Source organism: Furipterus horrens, unplaced genomic scaffold (genome assembly GCF_987537825.1).
Source record: "Furipterus horrens unplaced genomic scaffold, mFurHor1.1.pri manual_scaffold_9, whole genome shotgun sequence".
In the NCBI taxonomy this organism is placed as follows: domain Eukaryota; kingdom Metazoa; phylum Chordata; class Mammalia; order Chiroptera; family Furipteridae; genus Furipterus; species Furipterus horrens.
In genome coordinates, this window is record NW_028327179.1 from 44,240,019 (window position 1) to 44,246,386 (window position 6,368).

Below are 6,368 nucleotides of genomic sequence, written 5' to 3' on the forward strand. Positions count from 1 at the left end.
TTGGACCCTCAGTGTTTTGCACGGTGTCCAGGTTTCGGTCCACAGCAAGGCCAGGCAGCTTAGCAGGCAGGGGCAGCTCACCTCAATCCGACTGCAGTGGGGGCAGTGGTAGCAAAAGTGTCACAGAGAGTTTTCTTTTGCTGGCAGAGGCAGAGGCAGAGGCAGAGGCAGGCCGGGGGAGAATGGCTGCCTGATGGCTTTTCAGCATCCTTCCCCTTACATACAGGTAGTGAACCTGGGGCGCTGAGCAGATCTCCACTGCTGTGGGGGCTCTCCCGATGATCTTGCCCATTGTCCTGTACCTGTTTGGTGTTGTGTGCCATCCCTTTCGGGGGCTCTTCTTGAACCTTCACCACCACCTCCTTTAGGCAAGGTAGTGGGATGATACTAGAGAGTCCCGGCTCCTCAGACTTGACCACCTGCTTGGGTTGTGAACGCAGGCAACACGATAAGTGACCGGAATGATGAATTGGGACAGGTTTCAAGGGTCCAAAACTCCTGGGTGTCCCAGCAGAGAGCACAGGCTTCTTGGGGGGATTCTTCCGGTTCACCAACGGGTGGGTATGCAGAAGGAAGCGCGCAGTCTGTGGGAGACACCGCCGCCGGCCTCTCTCGGGACAAGGAGAAAGGCAGATGGTCCAGGCGCATGACCCTGATGAAACAGCGGGTAACAAGGGCTGACAGCAGGTACAGGGGCAGCAGGTCCCAGCCAGATGGGGCGTCATCACAGATGACAGGGTGTTGGCCACTACGCAAGGGATGGTGGCCGCAGCAGCCGCAGCGCAACAATAGTTGAAACCAAGAGAGGAAATTGCCCTGAGGAGGCAGTTAGGCGCCAAACCAACTCCAAACGGAGTACAAACAGGGAGACTCTCTCCTCTGCCTCCTACTCCCTGGCGTTCTAGCACGCACTGAATTAACTTCAGCCAGGATGTTCTGATGTCTCCAAGAAGACACCAAGGGTCCTTGAGAGTCAAAGGGCTGGGGGTGGGGGGGGTGCCTCAATGAACCAACGGCCCATCCCTTCATGACTTCCTAGCACCTGGGAACTATAGCTGCGAGTAGCAGGTCTTTGGCACCTGCTGGCCCTCCATGAGGGGTTTGCTCCGGACCACTGAGGCCCCATCTGCTACAATTCACCCTGCCTGGCCACTGGCTCTGCGGGAGCTTTGGCGCCTGCCCCACTGCAGTGCAGGGCGCCACAGCCTGCTCAGAGCTACTGCCAGAGACACCCAGCTCCTTCCTGGATGTGGCCCACCTCCTCAGGGGACCTTTGCAGCCTCTCTTTGAGGCCCGAGGCAGGTGCACTTTCTCCATGGCCGCTCTGGTCACCAGCCTCACCAGCCAGCTGTCAAAGACTGAGGCGGACTGGGCACAAAGCCCTGACCAACTGGGTGCTGCCCCTGGAGATATCCCAGAGCAGCAGCTAGCAGGGATGTAACCCACGGTGCTGAACTGTTAATGAATCAAAACGGAGTCTCTTCCGCAATTATTCCCTTTGGGGGGAAATAGCTTGGTCCTGGTCAGACAATGGAGGGGATGCAGGGGGAAGCATTGTTACACTCACCTCCCATACACACCTGGATGGGGAAATTACACATATCCAGACTGGGGATTGAAACTGCGGTCCAGATATGTGCCCTGACTTGGAATCAAACGTGCACTCTTTATGTAATAAAATGCTGGTTCACCCATCAACTCTGCCATACCAGCCAGGCCTACAAGCTAATTTTGAAAGGAGGAAAAAAATCAGGTTAGAGCAACAAGCTGGGTTCAACATGTATTAAGATGAATAAAAATAGTATAGCATGGTTCTTTGCTCTTACATATAGAGCAGTTATTTTGTTATTATAATGCAATTCTTTTTTTTTTTTTGGAAAGCAGAGGTTTACTGGGAAAATCAGCAAGCGTGGAGACCCGCCATGGGTAGTCAGGACTCCGCCTTTCTAGGAAAAAATAGGTTTCTTTATACGGGAGAGCACAGAGGGGTTTTGTTTGTTTGTTTGTTTGTTTGTTTGTTTTTTTGGTGAGCCTTGTCAGCGGTCGGGCCTTCTGGCAGCTGCGGGTCTGACACGCTGATCAAAACAGAACGTGGTTCCTTCCATCTCAGAGGCAGCCACAGGCGGGGTAAGGGTCACGTAGTGTGGGGTCTGGAGATATCAGGTGCTTTCATTCCAGGGACAGAAGCATCAGGAAGCAGGCTCACCAAACCTGTGGTAATCCTTGTTGTTGCAAGGACCTCATCATGTTCCTCCATTAGCCACCTGGCCTCGGTTATTTGCAGCCCTGTGTGAGGTAGTGATACGTGCTCATCCACTAATTCCCGCTCCCGATGCAGGTGTTCATCCACTGGCAGTGATGGTGAAACCCAGCGATGCATTTATTGCAGGCTCTGCAGTGTTTGGCTGTCGCGCTCGCTTTGACTGCACATAGGGTGCAGTATTGTCCTGAGATGGCATGACCGTGTTTTGTTCTGTCAAACTCGGGGAGCAATTCTCTATAGGTGATTTTCTTCCTTGCTGCCTCTTTGTACGTTGAGCAGGACTCTGTGCCTTCACTGCCTTGAGGCTGGGCTCTGCTCCTTCCCCCTGCAACCGTCCACAGCCGTGCAGGGCCAGGCTGGGAGGGGATCAGGCAGCATTTGGGGGGCAGATGGAAGGCAGCTGTGGGGCTCTCGGAGGGGAAGATGGCAGCTGTTGGAGCGGCTGGAGTCGGTGGAGGCGCTGGAGCCTCCGGAACCCCCACTAGCAAATGAGGAAGCACCCAGGGCTATAACCATGGAGGCCCATGGGGTGGGGCTGCCAGGCAGAGTGGGAACTCTGACATGCAATTAGGCTAAATCAGAGGCCCTGCGTCTGAGGAGCTGAGGACGCTGTGGCCAAGAGGGGGGCCTTATAATGCAATTCTTATTAGCTATAAAATACCTAAGAAAGTCAGAAATGATTTTATAATCCGAACAATTTGGAAAATAGACTATAACTTTTAAAGTAAAATAAGTGCTTTCTCTAACTCCATACCTAAGTATATAAAGAGAAAATAAAATGCTTACTTCCATAAAACATAAATTAATAATAAGAACAAATGGGTTAATGTTTTAAAGGATTTTTTTGCAGAGTGACTGGCATTAGCATGTCATTCATAAGGGTTCATATCAACTTACTATAACTTGAGGAATTGTGTGTAAAATAATATCTGTAAGTTCAGGATTATAATGTTATCTTCTTGTTTGTATTTTTGTTCTAGAGATCTAGACTATCACTAGATGATAAATCCCTCAGTAGTCTTAATCACCTTGAGGATAGAGATCACGGGTATTTTGCTTTATATTTCAACTACCCGTGAAGGCCCAGATTCCAAGTGTATAGAGACTGTTATCATACCTTCCTACTCAAATTGTCCCAGGGACAGCACTATTGGTATCACCTGGGAGCTGGTTAGAACTGCAGGACCCAAGGTCCCCTACAGACTTCAGGAGCTCCAAGTACATTATCAAAAGGGGTAACATAGTCCGTTATACAATTGTACGGTTTCAAAAACGTTTTGTGCAACAGTTCAAGATACTTCTGTCTAAAATAGTAAAGATTTTCAAAGAGTATTTTATGCGACAGAACTTCTCTGCAATTGAATAAGTAAAAGATTAAAATATATCATCCATGATTGCAAAACCTAAAGCATGACCCAGAGATTGAATTCCTTACCAAAGCCTCGTGAACTTCCTCTAAACACCCTTTTGACTCATCAGACGAATTAGAAGCTATTATACCACAAATTAACAATATGTTGATTTTATCTGTAAAAATCAGCCATCACGGCCAGGTGGGCCCCAGCTGTACAGACGGAAAGTGGGCATAACAAGTCCTTACCTTCGACAGCATCCCCGAGATCCTGCACAGGAATGCCCCCGCTTTGAAATGAAGTGCACCTCCAAGGGTGTCTGAAACACAGGGATGAGGCTCAGGCTTGCATGGATAACGGATTTGATGCAGCCAGAAAAGGCCCCAGTGGTCTGATTCAAAGGTGGAAATGGACATGTCTCTTGACATACCTGATTTCTCCATGGTGGTGGCTGTCGCAAGGGTTGGAGATTTCCTATGTCCAGGTGGGCCGCAGGGGCACTGGTGGCAAGCGAGAACACTAGCAGCTGCGATGGTGGGGACGGTGTTCTGCTCTCCCGTGACCGCAGCAGCACCTGCGTTATGGACAGGTGGGATCCCAGTGACGGGTGGAAAGTGGAACCAGCGGTGTATCCAAGCACTGGGGTGGCGCACATTCTTCCTCCCGCAGCAGCCATGCCGCGTCCAGATGGATCCCCGGTTAGGTAAAGAAGTGGAGACTTCAGCCAAGGGACTGCTTCCACCGGGTGGTATGTTAGGAAATGCAGGGACAACGGGGAGTGGTTTTCCCTGGATACAGGGGCAGAATGGAAAAGGACACACTACGGAGGAGGAGGGGTGTCCATCGGCCTCTCGGGGTCCATGGCAGGGATTGGGTTACCTGGCGTGAGTCCTTCGTTGCTGGCCGGCGACGATAGGATTGTGGTAGCATAGCAAGGAGGAGTGGTGTCCATTTGGACGTCATCGTCACGTAAAGTCAGCCGAGAGGTCAGTGCCCTGGCAGTGATGGTAGCAGCGGCCTGACCGGTTTGAGTAACCGGGGGAGGGGTGTGTGCAGTCACCGAGCCAGGAGGAGGGAGAGGGGCGGCAGGCTGAGCAACCGCTGTCTTGTCCCCGCCAATCTTTGTACTTGGACCCTCAGTGTTTTGCACGGTGTCCAGGTTTCGGTCCACAGCAAGGCCAGGCAGCTTAGCAGGCAGGGGCAGCTCACCTCAATCCGACTGCAGTGGGGGCAGTGGTAGCAAAAGTGTCACAGAGAGTTTTCTTTTGCTGGCAGAGGCAGAGGCAGAGGCAGAGGCAGAGGCCGGGGGAGAATGGCTGCCTGATGGCTTTTCAGCATCCTTCCCCTTACATACAGGTAGTGAACCTGGGGCGCTGAGCAGATCTCCACTGCTGTGGGGGCTCTCCCGATGATCTTGCCCATTGTCCTGTACCTGTTTGGTGTTGTGTGCCATCCCTTTCGGGGGCTCTTCTTGAACCTTCACCACCACCTCCTTTAGGCAAGGTAGTGGGATGATACTAGAGAGTCCCGGCTCCTCAGACTTGACCACCTGCTTGGGTTGTGAACGCAGGCAACACGATAAGTGACCGGAATGATGAATTGGGACAGGTTTCAAGGGTCCAAAACTCCTGGGTGTCCCAGCAGAGAGCACAGGCTTCTTGGGGGGATTCTTCCGGTTCACCAACGGGTGGGTATGCAGAAGGAAGCGCGCAGTCTGTGGGAGACACCGCCGCCGGCCTCTCTCGGGACAAGGAGAAAGGCAGATGGTCCAGGCGCATGACCCTGATGAAACAGCGGGTAACAAGGGCTGACAGCAGGTACAGGGGCAGCAGGTCCCAGCCAGATGGGGCGTCATCACAGATGACAGGGTGTTGGCCACTACGCAAGGGATGGTGGCCGCAGCAGCCGCAGCGCAACAATAGTTGAAACCAAGAGAGGAAATTGCCCTGAGGAGGCAGTTAGGCGCCAAACCAACTCCAAACGGAGTACAAACAGGGAGACTCTCTCCTCTGCCTCCTACTCCCTGGCGTTCTAGCACGCACTGAATTAACTTCAGCCAGGATGTTCTGATGTCTCCAAGAAGACACCAAGGGTCCTTGAGAGTCAAAGGGCTGGGGGTGGGGGGGGTGCCTCAATGAACCAACGGCCCATCCCTTCATGACTTCCTAGCACCTGGGAACTATAGCTGCGAGTAGCAGGTCTTTGGCACCTGCTGGCCCTCCATGAGGGGTTTGCTCCGGACCACTGAGGCCCCATCTGCTACAATTCACCCTGCCTGGCCACTGGCTCTGCGGGAGCTTTGGCGCCTGCCCCACTGCAGTGCAGGGCGCCACAGCCTGCTCAGAGCTACTGCCAGAGACACCCAGCTCCTTCCTGGATGTGGCCCACCTCCTCAGGGGACCTTTGCAGCCTCTCTTTGAGGCCCGAGGCAGGTGCACTTTCTCCATGGCCGCTCTGGTCACCAGCCTCACCAGCCAGCTGTCAAAGACTGAGGCGGACTGGGCACAAAGCCCTGACCAACTGGGTGCTGCCCCTGGAGATATCCCAGAGCAGCAGCTAGCAGGGATGTAACCCACGGTGCTGAACTGTTAATGAATCAAAACGGAGTCTCTTCCGCAATTATTCCCTTTGGGGGGAAATAGCTTGGTCCTGGTCAGACAATGGAGGGGATGCAGGGGGAAGCATTGTTACACTCACCTCCCATACACACCTGGATGGGGAAATTACACATATCCAGACTGGGGATTGAAACT